The 14511-nt window shown below is 36.0% G+C and overlaps 1 pseudogene; it reads right to left on the bottom strand.

Annotated features, from left to right (window-relative positions):
* Positions 1-14299, bottom strand: part of LOC128660051 (zinc finger protein 850-like) — a 106047-nt pseudogene extending 91748 nt beyond the window's left edge.
* Between the last annotated feature and the right edge of the window lie 212 nt (positions 14300-14511).

Raw genomic sequence — 14511 nt, forward strand, 5'->3', positions numbered from 1 at the left:
TTGTGTCTCTAGTCTATATAACTAATGTGTTGTGACAAAAGAGTTGGTTAAGTGAAAAAGAGAATAAAAGGTGATTTCACAGCATCACATTGTGTAATATTATGTCTCTAGTCTATATAACTAATGTGTTGTGACAAAAGAGTTGGCTAAGTGAAAAAGAGAATAAAAGGTGATTTCACAGCATCACATTGTGTAATATTGTGTCTCTAGTCTATAGAACTAATGTGTTGTGACAAAAGAGTTGGTTAAGTGAAAAAGAGAATAAAAGGTGATTTCACAGCATCACATTGTGTAATATTGTGTCTCTAGTCTATATAACTAATGTGTTGTGACAAAAGAGTTGGTTAAGGGAAAAAGAGAATAAAAGGTGATTTCACAGCATCACATTGTGTAATATTGTGTCTCTAGTCTATATAACTAATGTGTTGTGACAAAAGAGTTGGTTAAGTGAAAAAGAGAATAAAAGGTGATTTCACAGCATCACATTGTGTAATATTGTGTCTCTAGTCTATATAACTAATGTGTTGTGACAAAAGAGTTGGTTAAGTGAAAAAGAGAATAAAAGGTGATTTCACAGCATCACATTGTGTAATATTGTGTCTCTAGTCTATATAACTAATGTGTTGTGACAAAAGAGTTGGCTAAGTGAAAAATAGAATAAAAGGTGATTTCACAGCATCACATTGTGTAATATTGTGTCTTTAGTCTATATAACTAATGTGTTGTGACAAAAGAGTTGGTTAAGTGAAAGAGAATAAAAGGTGATTTCACAGCATCACATTGTGTAATATTGTGTCTCTAGTCTATATAACTAATGTGTTGTGACAAAAGAGTTGGTTAAGTGAAAAAGAGAATAAAAGGTGATTTCATAGCATCACATTGTGTAATATTGTGTCTCTAGTCTATATAACTAATGTGTTGTGACAAAAGAGTTGGTTAAGTGAAAAAGAGAATAAAAGGTGATTTCACAGCATTACATTGTGTAATATTGTGTCTGTAGTCTATATAACTAATGTGTTGTGACAATAGAGTTGGTTAAGTGAAAAAGAGAATAAGAGGTGATTTCACAGCATCACAATGTGTAATATTGCGTCTCTAGTCTATATAACTAATGTGTTGTGACAAAAGAGTTAGTTAAGTGAAAAAGAGAATAAAAGGTGATTTCACAGCATCACATTGTGTAATATTGTGTCTCTAGACTATATAACTAATGTGTTGTGACAAAAGAGTTGGTTAAGTGAAAAAGAGAATAAAAGGTGATATCACAGCATCACATTGTGTAATATTGTGTCTCTAGTCTATATAACTAATGTGTTGTGACAAAAGAGTTGGCTAAATGAAAAAGAGAATAAAAGGTGATTTCACAGCATCACATTGTGTAATATTGTGTCTCTAGTCTATATAACTAATGTGTTGTGACAAAAGAGTTGGTTAAGTGAAAAAGAGAATAAAAGGTGATTTCACAGCATCACATTGTGTAATATTGCGTCTCTAGTCTATAGAACTAATGTGTTGTGACAAAAGAGTTAGCTAAGTGAAAAAGAGAATAAAAAAGGTGATTTCACAGCATCACATTGTGTAATATTGTGTCTCTAGTCTATATAACTAATGTGTTGTGACAAAAGAGTTGGTTAAGTGAAAAAGAGAATAAAAGGTGATTTCACAGCATCACATTGTGTAATATTGTCTCTAGTCTATATAACTAATGTGTTGTGACAAAAGAGTTGGTTAAGTGAAAAAGAGAATAAAAAGGTGATTTCACAGCATCACATTGTGAAATATTGTGTCTCTAGTCTATATAACTAATGTGTTGTGACAAAAGAGTTGGTTAAGTGAAAAAGAGAATAAAAAGGTGATTTCATGCAAGCTCAATCTGATTGGCTGATTGGATCAGCCAATCCGATTGAACTTGAATCTGATTGGCTGATTCAATCAGCCAATCAGATTTTTCCTACCTTAATTCCGATTGGCTGATAGAATCCTATCAGCCAATAGGAATTCTAGGGACGCCATCTTGGATGACGTCATTTAAAGGAACCTTCATTCGGCGAGTAGGCGTCATGGAAGAAGGATGGATCCGCGTTGGCTGGAAGAAGATGGCTCTTTTGGTCCATCGGTGCCCGGCTGGGTGAACACGGCTCAAGGTAGGGAGATCTTCAGGGGGGTAGTGTTAGGTTTATTTAAGGGGGGTTTGGGTTAGAGTAGGGGTATGTGGGTGGTGGGTTGTAATGTTGGGGGGTGTATTGTGTTTTTTTTTACAGACAAAAGAGCTGATTTCTTTGGGGCATGCCCCGCAAAAAGCCCTTTTAAGGGCTGGTAAGGTAATAGAGCTGTTAACTTTTTAAATTTAAATTAGGGTAGGGAAAATTTTTATTTTGGGGGGCTTTGTTATTTTATTATGGGGTTAGAGTACGTGTAATTAGCTTAAAATTCTTGTAATCTTTTTTTTATTTTTTGTAATTTAGTGGGGGGTTTTTGTAATTTAGTTTAGTTTATTTAATTGTAGGTAATTGTAGTTAATTGATTTATTTATTGATAGTGTAGTGTTAGGTTTAATTGTAACTTAGGTTAGGATTTATTTTACAGGTAATTTTGTAATTATTTTAACTAGGTAGCTATTAAATAGTAAATAACTATTTAATAGCTATTGTACCTAGTTTAAATAAATACAAAGTTGCCTGTAAAATAAATATAAATCCTAAAATAGCTACAATATAATTATTCGTTATATTGTAGCTATATTAGGGTTTATTTTACAGGTAAGTATTTAGCTTTAAATAGTAAGTATTTAGCTTTAAATAGGAAGACTTTAGTTAATAATATTTAATTTATTTCGTTAGATTAAAATTATATTTAACTTAGGGGGGTGCTAGGGTTAGACTTAGCTTTAGAGGTTAATACATTTATTAGAGTAGCGGCGAGGTCCGGTCGGCAGATTAGGGGTTAATAAGTGTAGGTAAGGTAGTGGCGACGTTGGGGGGGGGGGCAGATTAGGGGTTAATAAATATTATGTAGGTGTCGGCGATGTTAGGGGCAGCAGATTTGGGGTACATAGGGATAATGTAGGTTGCGGCGGTGTCCAGAGCGGAAGATTAGGGGTTAATAATAAAATGCAGGTATCAGCGATGTCGGGGGCGGCAAATTAGGGGTTAATAAGTGTAAGGTTAGGGGTGTTTAGACTCGGGGTTCATGTTAGGGTGTTAGGTGCAGACTTAGAAAGTGTTTCCCCATAGGAAAAAATGGGGCTGCGTTAGGAGCTGAACGCTGCTTTTTTGCAGGTGTTAGGTTTTTTTTCAGCCCAAACTGCCCCATTGTTTCCTATGGGGCAATAGTGCACGAGCACGTTTTTCTAGCTAGCCGCTACCGTAAGCAACGCTGGTATTGAGAGTTGAAGTGGCGGTAAATATGCCTGTACGCTCCCTTTTTGGAGCCTAACGCAGCCCTTCAGAGAACTCTAAATACCAGCGTTGTTTAGAAGCAGTGCTAGAAAAAAAACATGGGTAGCTAACGCACCCCTTTGGTCGCAAAACTCTAAATCTAGGTGTATGTAACCACAGCACTGTTAATTATAAACAGAGCAGACTAGGACTATATTATGTGTGCATGTCTGATTTTGCTATCCAAGGCCTTGTATGGTGGATTATTCAGATTCAGGTGAATACTGTTTAGTGATAATTGGTATCCCTGCCCTTAGAGGTGTCAGGGTTTTTTCCCTGTTGTCTTTGCCATGTGCTGCTGGCAGCAATTTTACTCACCTCTCTTCCTGACTATGATGGATTGTGGGGGATGCTGCTCACTTCCTGCACTTCCTTTTATGGCCAGACTGGTGTGCATCATCCATGTGAAACAGGATGCAGTCTCAGAATTGTGATGTCATCACTTATTATTTAAAGGGCCTCTGTTCAGTATGCTTTGCCTTTGCGTTGTCTCAGACCTGTTTGTGAGAGTTCCTGTGTATTACCTGGCTGCCTGACGTCCTTCCTGGTTCCTGATCCCTGGCTTGTTCCTGACTCTGCTGTTTTCCTTGTTCCTGATTCCGGCTCGTCTGACTATTCGCTTTGGCTCCTGACTCGGCTCGTCTGACTACCAGCTCTGGTTTTGACTCCTGGCTTGTTATTTGACTTGTGGACTTTTTATTATTTTTTGTTATTAATAAAGGTGTGATTATTTTTGCACTTCTCGTCTCAGTCTGATTCCTGGCACCCTGACAAGAGGACCTTAAAACAGGTCTGGCATTAGCAACTGGGATTCACGCGGGGTAAGTAGAGAGATTCTATCCTGCTTCCCTTCTGTGAATTGGAGCCAAGAGGTCTGGCCATTTAATATTATGAGAGGGTTGGAGTCCCTCCTCAGTTTAGAGTCTTGCTATCATGGGGATGACAGTCCCACCAAATGTAAGGGTTAAAGTCCCACATACATAGATATACTGTATTTATACTGTAGATAGACATAGATATCACTGGAGCTGAGTAATCACTGATTGATGCTTATTTATATTGTATTATTTTGTGTTATATTGTATTGTGCTGTATATACAAGTGTTGTAGTTAAAAACTACATTTTTTTTAAAGGTAAAGACATCTTTATGGTAAGATAATTCCTTTCACTGTCAAACACTTGGAATTACAAAACCCAAATAGCAGATACCATACAAGTTAAGAAAGGAAATTGCATATGCTTTAGTAACACGGATCCAATAGGAGCCTTGGTAAGTAGATAATATATCAGTACTATCATAAGTATTCCAGTTCCAAAACTCATATTTATCTGTATAGTTGTTATAAATTTCTAGCTAAGGTGTGTCCTTAATCTCTTTATTTTGAGTAGTTTGATAATACACTAGAGAATGATTGCCATGGGAAATTCCTAATGCTAAAATATTGCAGCATTCTCTTTCAACTATAAAAGGTGTAAACATACTCTATACTCCGGGTGAATACTGATTAGTGTTAAGTAGTATCCTGGCCCTGAGAGGAGAGGACCTCTAACAACTGTGAACAGGATTTAAAATCTTTATATTTTCCATCCTCTACTATAACTTTAATTTTTAAGAGAAAGACCCGTAATCCCCTTTATCTTATGGACCCTTCTACTTAATAAAAAAATAATACAAACTTTTAATGTATAACATTGCAAAGAGATTGAAAAAAAATGAAACCTCTTGATTCATATTTCTCAATCTGGGTTTATGGTGGGTAGAAATCCTGTGAAAAATATACGTAAAGACTTTTTAGTTTTAGATCATCATTGGAATAAACCAACTACAAATAAATCACATCATAAGGTCGATTCTGCTCTATTGACAACCGAGGCTAAAAAGGCATTCAACTCCATAGAATGGGATTATGTTTATTCTACTTGAGATCATTTTTTATTTAAAGGCCACTTCTGCAATTTTCTACACTTATAGAAAAATCCCTTTTCAAATTTATTGACTAATAGACTTGCCCTTCCTAAAAGAATATTTTTATTGAAAGGGACAAGACAAGGGTGTCCACTCTCTCCTTTCCTCTCCAATATTCATATAGAGCCATTAGCTATTTATCTATGACAGATAATGAAAAGTATCCATATAAGGGGTTAGAATGTAGTGTTTTTACACTGACAATTTAATGATCTTTCTGAGTGGCACTCAGAATAGTATCCCTTTATTTTAGAAGTTATTCAGGAATACAGTTTGTTCTCAGGATACAAAATTAATTTTGATAAAATTGATATCATGTGGATAACACTTTAAAGGGAAGTTATCTTAGTCACCCTTTTAAAGAGGTAGAACATATTAAGCAACTACAAATGATGCCAGATGTCTTTATACGTACCTTAATAAAATAAATACTACTTTGAACAGGATTTAAAATCTTTATATTTTCCATCCTCTACTATAACTTTTAATCTTAAGAAAGACCCGGAATCCCCTTCATCTTTTAGATCCTTCTACTTAGTAAGAAAATATTACAAACTTTTAATGTAAAACATTGTAAAGAAATTGAAAAAAAAAATTTAAACCTCTTGATTCATATTGCTCAATCTGGCTTTATGCTTGGTAGAAATCCTGTGAAAAATATACGTAAAGCCTTCTTAGTTTTAGATCATCTTTGGAATAAACTAACTACTAAGAAGTCACATCATAAGTTTGATTCTGCTTTATTGACAGCTAACGCTGAAAAGTAATTTTACTCCATAGAATGGGATTATATGTATTATACTTTAAATTCACAGAACTGAATACTTCAGCTGTCCCACTGGCCTCTGCAATCAGGTATCCTCTGGAAGATAGTTTCCCACCCACCCCATCCCTTACCCCACACACCCCAATCTCATTTCCTCATTTATAGGTAGATAGTCTCCCACACAACTTTCATTCTCCTAAACTGACAGCTGCAAACACTGATCAGCACATCCTTCCATTCACTTAACCCTATAGAATACATACTCTCTCTCCCTACAAATAGCTATATATCCCACATTGATAGTACATACTTATTCTGTGAAGTCTTGCACATGCTCAGTAGGAGTTGGTGATTTAAAAAGTTTAAATATAAAAAGACTGTGCACATTTTGCTAATGGAATTAAATTGGAAAGTTGTTTAAAATTGCTGCTCTATCTGAATAATGAAAGTTTAATTTTGACTTGAGTGTCCCTTTAATCAGATCTCGCTTTGTGCTATCTTGTTGTGAATCCTTGTTTAATGAAGATAACATTGTGACAAATTTAATAAGATAATGATTACCTAGAATATAATTTTATTAATTATCTGTTATTATTTAAAGTCATTTAAAGGTGCAAAAATGCTGTAATAAATGAGATCAGTTTATTATTTTACCACTGATTGTATATAACTATGTAGATGATACAAAGAAACAGAAGCACCACATGGCCTAGCACTGTGTATACTGTTGTAAGATGATATATGAGAAATGTGCACTCACATTTGATGATGCACCCCTCTTGGTGCAAATGGAGCAGGCTGGAATCTAACTGTCACCCAGCAGACGGCCTCCGGTGTGGCTCAAACTGTAATGGTTCAGGATGCGATATCACAGTATAAGAAGCACCAGATATCAGGTTTATAGTAGATAAAAACAACAACCTGTAAAGGATATGATGTAACAGAAGCCCACATGGCCACACACCCTCTCACTATATGGGACTTAAATATTTTTATTTTATTATATCATCCTGTTTATTGTATTCAGTTGTTCACCTTTGTTACAGAGTGTTATAATAACTATATCACTGATTTCCATTAGCCCAAGGGCGCCCCCTATTTATTTATTCTTTTATATAACTATGTGTTTATCTCCTGCAACGTCAGCTCTAGAGCAGCACTGTAATACTGGGAGCTAGCAGATCATATATTGTAGGCCAATGACAAGAGGCAAATGTATGTAGCCACCTATCAGCAGTCAGCTCCCAGTAGTACAGTCCTGCTGCTGGGAATATGTACATATTCTTTTTCAGCAAAGGATATCAAAAGAAAAAAGTAAATTTGATAACAGAAGTGAAATTAAAAGGGTCTTAAAATTACAAATTCTATCTGAATCATGAAATGTAATTTCCTATCAATTTAAGTACAGATAATGTCTGTGTATAAAGTCTTGCTGGTAATTAATAATCTGGGTTGGTGTAGGTTGGGGTGTTAATTTGATATTGTTTTAAGTACTGCTAAAGGGACAGTAAAGTGAAAATTAAACTTAAATGTATTGGAAAGAACATGACATTTCCAACAACTTTCCAATATAATTATATTATAATTTGTGCTTAGTTCTCTTAGTATCCTTTGTTAAAGAGTAACCCTATGTGAACTCATGAGCATGCACGTGTCTTCAGACAGCAGAGTTTGCAACAACATATATAGCATTGTTATACAGTTACAAACACTGCTGTACAAAGTGCTAAAAACACGTGCATGCCCCTAAGCTCATATCAGCCTCCTAGGTTTACTCTTTCACAAATTATACTAAAAGAACAAAGCAAATTAGATAACAGAAGTAAATTGGAAAGTTGGGAAAAATTGCTGCTCTGAATTATCAGCATTTAACTTTCATTGCCAGATTTGGCTTCTGTATTTGATGATGTTTTCCAAATTATTCTGTGATATTGTGTTTTTAATTATACAAAAAACACAAAATACTGGTCTGGATTACAATCACTTTTTATTTGCAGGAAAAACCATTACATCATTATATAGTCAAAAGGAGCATTACATGATATATGCACACAATGGTATAAATATACCTAACACTTGTGCTCTTGATACAAAGGGATTTATCAGATATAGAATGTTCCCCTTTAGTTATAGTAGCCATTTAAATTAAACTGATTATGATGATGTATGTCACTGATATTGTGTCTCATGAAATAAAATCAGTTTCCCCTCAGTAATTCCTCTGGTATATAACATGTACAATGCTAAACATCTATTGCTATAAGATAGGGTTTATCCACATGATGTGCACATTAAATATATCTCCCAGATGTCAATCATTTGTGACTGATCTTGTTTATTTAAGTTTCTAAAGCTCTATTCATATAAAGACTCCTTTATTCTGTCAATGTAATTATTTCCTCCCCTATGTGAACTAAACATACAACTCCTAACACTGGCATATTAATAAACAACACTGGGGTGCTTTGGTGGTGAATGGTTGTGTAAAATGGTCAGTAGGAGGACAAATCTGTATATTCCTGTGTGGTGTTTGTATTCTATCGCATTGATATGAGAGAAACTGAGGTGATATATAGAGGAACAAAGGACAGCAGGAGAGCACTTCCAATCTGGGGCTTTTATAACTGGGATTTAGAAAGTATTATTTACAATAATATCATTTTTGATGCTTCTATTTAGTGAGTTTGTAAAGTTTATTTGTGTGTAAATATTTGGTGTTTTGTGATACCGGATTTCAATAAAAAAACTTTTTCCACTTTCTAAACATGTGAAAGGTTTCTTCCCTTGTGAATCCTTTCATGCTTTTTCAGATTAATCATTTCTGTAAAACTTTTTCCACACTCTGTACATATGAAAGGCTTTTCTCCTGTGTGAATCCTTTCATGTTTTCTCAGACTACTATTTTCTGTAAAACTTTTTCCACACTCTGTACATGTGTAAGGCTTTTCCCCTGTGTGAATCCTTTCATGATTTGTCAGACAATTCATGTATGTAAAACTTTTTCCACACTCTGTACATGTGAAAGGCTTTTCCCCTGTGTGACTCCTTTCATGAATTTTCAGACTATCCATTTGTGCAAAACTTTTTCCACACTCTGTACAAGTGAAAGGCTTTTCTCCTGTGTGAATCCTTTCATGTTTTCTCAGACTACTCTTTCCTGTAAAACTTTTTCCACACTCTGTACATGTGAAAGGCTTTTCTCCTGTGTGAATCCTTTCATGAGTTTTCAGACTATCCATCTGTGTAAAACTTTTTCCACACTCTGTACATGTAAAAGGCTTTTCTCCTGTGTGAATCCTTTCATGTTTTCTCAGATTACTCTTTCCTGTAAAACTTTTTCCACACTCTGTACATGTGAAAGGCTTTTCTCCTGTGTGAATCCTTTCATGTTTATTCAGATCACTCTTTCCTGTAAAACCTTTTCCACACTCTGTACATGTGAAAGGCTTTTTTCCTGTGTGAATCCTTTCATGAGTTTTCAGACGATCCATTTGTGTAAAACTTTTTCCACACTCTGTACATGTGAAAGGCTTTTCTTCTGTGTGAATCCTTTCATGTTTTCTCAAACTACTATTTTCTGTAAAACTTTTTCCACACTCTGTACATGTGAAAGTCTTTTCTCCTGTGTGAATCCTTTCATGAGTTTTCAGATTATCCCTCTGTGTAAAACTTTTTCCACACTCTGTACATGTGAAAGGCTTTTCTCCTGTGTGAATCCTTTCATGTTTTCTCAGACTACTCTTTCCTGTAAAACTTTTTCCACACTCTGTACATGTGAAAGGCTTTTCTCCTGTGTGAATCCTTTCATGAGTTTTCAGACTACCCATTCGTGTAAAACTTTTTCCACACTCTTTACATGTGAAAGGCTTTTCTCCTGTGTGAATCCTTTCATGTTTATTCAGATCACTCTTTCCTGTAAAACTTTTTCCACACTCTGTACATGTGAAAGGCTTTTCTCCTGTGTGAATCCTTTCATGTTTTTTCAGATCACTCTTTCCTGTAAAACTTTTTCCACACTCTGTACATGTGAAAGGCTTTTCTCTTGTGTGAATCCTTTCATGAGTTTTCAGATGATCCATTCGTGTAAAACCTTTTCCACACTCTGTACATGTGAAAAGTTTTCCTCCTGTGTGATTCTTTTTATGAGTTTTCAGATTATTCATTTGTGTAAAACTTTTTCCACATTCTGTACAGCTAAATGATTTCTCCCCTGTGTGGGTCCTTTCATGAGCTATAAGTTTTGTCATTTGTATAAAACATTTGTCACACTCAGTACATGTGTGTGGCTTCTCACCTGTGTGAATTTTGTGGTGTTCTAGGAGATGAGACTTATATCTAAAGCTTTTCTCACATTCTGTACATTTGAAATGCCTCTCCTTTGTATGAATCATTTGGCTAGACTGTAGACTTTTCTCTTCTTTAAATTTTTTTGAAAACCCAGTAAATGTTTGTGGCTTATCCTCAGGGATAATCATTTCACTAGATAAGGCATAATTCTTGTCTTCTTGTTTGATGACTAAATTACTCTCTGTACATAATGATTGCTGCCCAGTTCCTGCCAATTCACCATCTCCTTTAAATATCTGCTGTGATTTCCCCAATGTTTGTGAGTATTCATTAGTGTCTAAAACTGTTGGAGTCTGTGGTATCATTCTGATGCTTCCTGTAGTGACGGATGGATATGAACTATTCGTGTGTTTGTCTACATAAAAAGAAATGAAATAAAGAAAAATAACAATATTTATTTATTAGAATATAATTAATCTCAATAAAAAAATCATATTCTTCTATACGCAACAAAATATCTTCCATTTTGTGTTTATTTTTAAATATATTTACCTGCAAATCACAAATTAAAAAAATGACGACAAAGAATGTTGCATAATGTTCTCAGCCAGGTAACAAGTACATCTGTATTCTGGGCAAGAGAGGTGGCACCCACCATCCTCATTTAACATTGCACAAGCAACTGCACATACAGTGCTGCATGGCTCATGCTCAACAAGTTAGGTGAGAACATGATGTCTTAATTATCACAGACTATTAATCAGTGTGAGATGTTTTCAGAGGGTAAGAAGCAGTGATTTTACAATACTTTTAAGCTTTCAGCTGTGGTTGTTTAATTTATATAAACAGCCAAAAACTTTATTAGTTTAATAATATTTACTGCAAAATTAAGCAGACAAATCAGTGGGGGTTCTGGGGTGGGGAACACTCACTGGGAACAAGGTAGTCATTTAAGTGTAGTTATGGGTGTTCCATAAGCGAGGTCAGGGCAGGGGAAGTTGGAGTTGCAGGTGTTCTAAGTTCAGAAGTCTGAGGGCAAGGTTAGCCAGTTGTTGGACATGATCGGTCTAAAAGGACAGAGGGGGGAGTAGTATTTTCTTTCATGTAATTGGCAAGAGTTCATGAGCTAGTGACGTATAGGAAATACATTCCTACCAGGAGGGGCAAAGTTTCCCAAACCTCAAAATGCCTATAAATACACCTCCCACCACACCCACAACTCAGTTTTACAAACTTTGCCTCCTATGGAGGTGGTGAAGTAAGTTTGTGCTTGATTTGAAAACTACCTCTGCTGATAGTTTTCAGTACGGTTTTGGCTACCTGCTATATGTGGATGGGTATCTTTCATAAGTATGTATAATTATTTAAGACACTCTCAGCTATGGTTTGCCGCTTTATGTATTAATATAAAGTTTTAAATATAAGTATGTTACTTCTATTTGCAATGAGTCAGGTCTACAGGTGAAAGTCAAAAAATTAGAATATCGTGCAAAAGTTAATTTATTTCACTAATGCAACTTAAAAGGTGAAACTAATATATGAGATAGACTCATTACATGCAAAGCAAGATAGTTCAAGTCGTGATTTGTCATAATTGTGATGGTTATGGCTTACAGCTCATGAAAACCCCAAATCCACAATCTCAGAAAATTAGAATATTGTGAAAAGGTGCAATATTCTAGGCTCAAAGTGTCCCATTCTAATCAGCTAATTAAGCCATAACACCTGCAAAGGGTTCCTGAGCCTTTAAATGGTCTCTCAGTCTGGTTCAGTAGGAATCACAATCATGGGAAAGACTGCTGACCTGACAGTTGTGCAGAAATCCATCGACACCCTCCATAAGGAGGGAACGTCTCAAAAGGTAATTGCAAAAGAAGTTGGATGTTCCCAAAGTGCTGTATCAAAGCACATTAATAGAAAGTTATGTGGAAGGGAAAAGTGTGGAAGAAAAAGGTGCACAAGCAGCAGGGATGACCGCAGCCTGGAGAGGATTGTCAGGAAAAGGCCATTCAAAAGTGTTGGGGACTTTCACAAGTAGTGGACTGAGGCTGAAGTCAGTGCATCAAGAGCCAACACACACAGACGGATCCTGGACATGGGCTTCAAATGTCGTATTCCACTTGTCAAGCCACTCCTGAACAACAAACAACGTCAGAAGCGTCTTACCTGGGCTAAAGAAAAACAGACCTGGTCTGTTGCTCAGTGGTCCAAAGTTCTCTTTTCTGATGAGAGCAAATTTTGCATCTCATTGGAAAACCAAGGACCCAGAGTATGGAGGAAGAATGGAGAGGCACACACTGCAAGATGCTTGAAGTCCAGTGTGAAGTTTCCACAGTCTGTGTTGATTTGGTGAGCCATGTCATCTGCCGGTGTTGGTCCACTGTGCATCATTAAGTCCAGGGTCAACGCAGCCATCTACCAGGAGATTTTGGAGCACTTCATGCTTCCTTCCACAGACAAGCTCTATGGGGATGCTGACTTCATTTTCCAGCAGGACTTGGCACCTGTCCACACTGCCAAAAGCACCAAAACCTTGTTCAATGACCGTGGGATTACTGTGCTTGATTGGCCAGCAAACTCGTCTGACCTGAACCCCATAGAGAATCTATGGGACATTGCCAAGAGAAAGATGAGAGACATGAGACCGAACAATGTAGAAGAGCTGAAGGCCACTATTGAAGCATCCCAGTCTTCCATAACACTTCAGCAGTGCCACAGACTGATAGCTTCCATGCCACACCGCATTGAGGCAGTAATTGCTGCAAAAGGGGCCCAAACCAAGTACTGAGTACATACAGTATGCATGCTTATACTTTTCAGAGGTCTGATATTGTGCTATGTACAATCCTTGTTTTATTGATTACATGTAATATTCAAATTTGAGATTGTGGATTTGGGGTTTTCATGAGCTGTAAGCCATAATCATCACAATTATGACAAATCACGGCTTGAATTATCTTGCTTTGCATGTAATGAGTCTATCTCATATATTAGTTTCACCTTTTAAGTTGCATTAGTAAAATAAATGAACTTTTGCATGATATTCTAATTTTTAGAGTTTCACCTGTATGTATATTTCCCTCTGCAGACTATCAGTTTCAGTATGGGAATCATGTTTTAGGAAGTTTATTTTCTTACCTGGGGTATAGTCTTTTTCAAATTGACTTGTTTCTCTTTAATTTCGAAGGCAAAATTAGGCTTGTGAGGTCGCAAAATGCTGTAATTTATTGTGTCATTCTGGGCGCAAGAATTTTTTGTCGCGAATGTGCGTCTATGATGATGCAAGTTTGTCATTTCCTGCGTCTTTTTTGATGCCAGGTTGTTTGGCATGAAGTTGCGTCGGTCATGAGGCAAGTTGCGTCATTTACGGATGTTTGTTGGCACCAAAAAAAATGTTTCTACTTCATTTTGCATCATGCACCAAAAAATGTGGTTTTATTTTACCCCACTTCCTATATGCCTCTTGCATTCTTTATGCTCAGAGGGCTATGCTGTTTGCATTTATTCCCATTCCTAAAACTGCTATATGAGGAAATTGAATATTTTGTCTAAATGTTATTTTTTCTTTTACATTTTGCCCTGACCCTCATCCCAATGGGGGTTGCTCCCTCTTTATAACATCACTGACACAAATGTACTTAAACAATGCAGATATAAATATAATAGTTTATATTTGTTTAATGAGTGATCTATTCTAAAATCAGCATAATATCTATTTTACTCACCTAACACATATGAGTTCATGTTGATAACAGGCTCCAATGTCTGTGCTCAGGAAGAAGGTTCCCTTATTCACTCCAGTTACATCAATACCTGATATCTCTCAGTGCTCTGGCCGTGTCTGTAAAAAGTATATTAAATGGTTTAGACAGATATAATAAATAATGGTTCTGATTAACTGTACGTATGGTATAATTATAGGCACACTTAACTATTCATGTGATACAGATCAGCTGATTAGGTTATTACATATGTGCTATTGATTCAGCACAAACATTTAGTAGAGTGAACACTGTGTGTGTTATAATTGCCCCTTAAAGGGATATTAAAGTCC

The sequence above is a fragment of the Bombina bombina genome, chromosome 5 (assembly GCF_027579735.1).
Source record: "Bombina bombina isolate aBomBom1 chromosome 5, aBomBom1.pri, whole genome shotgun sequence".
NCBI classification, from domain to species: domain Eukaryota; kingdom Metazoa; phylum Chordata; class Amphibia; order Anura; family Bombinatoridae; genus Bombina; species Bombina bombina.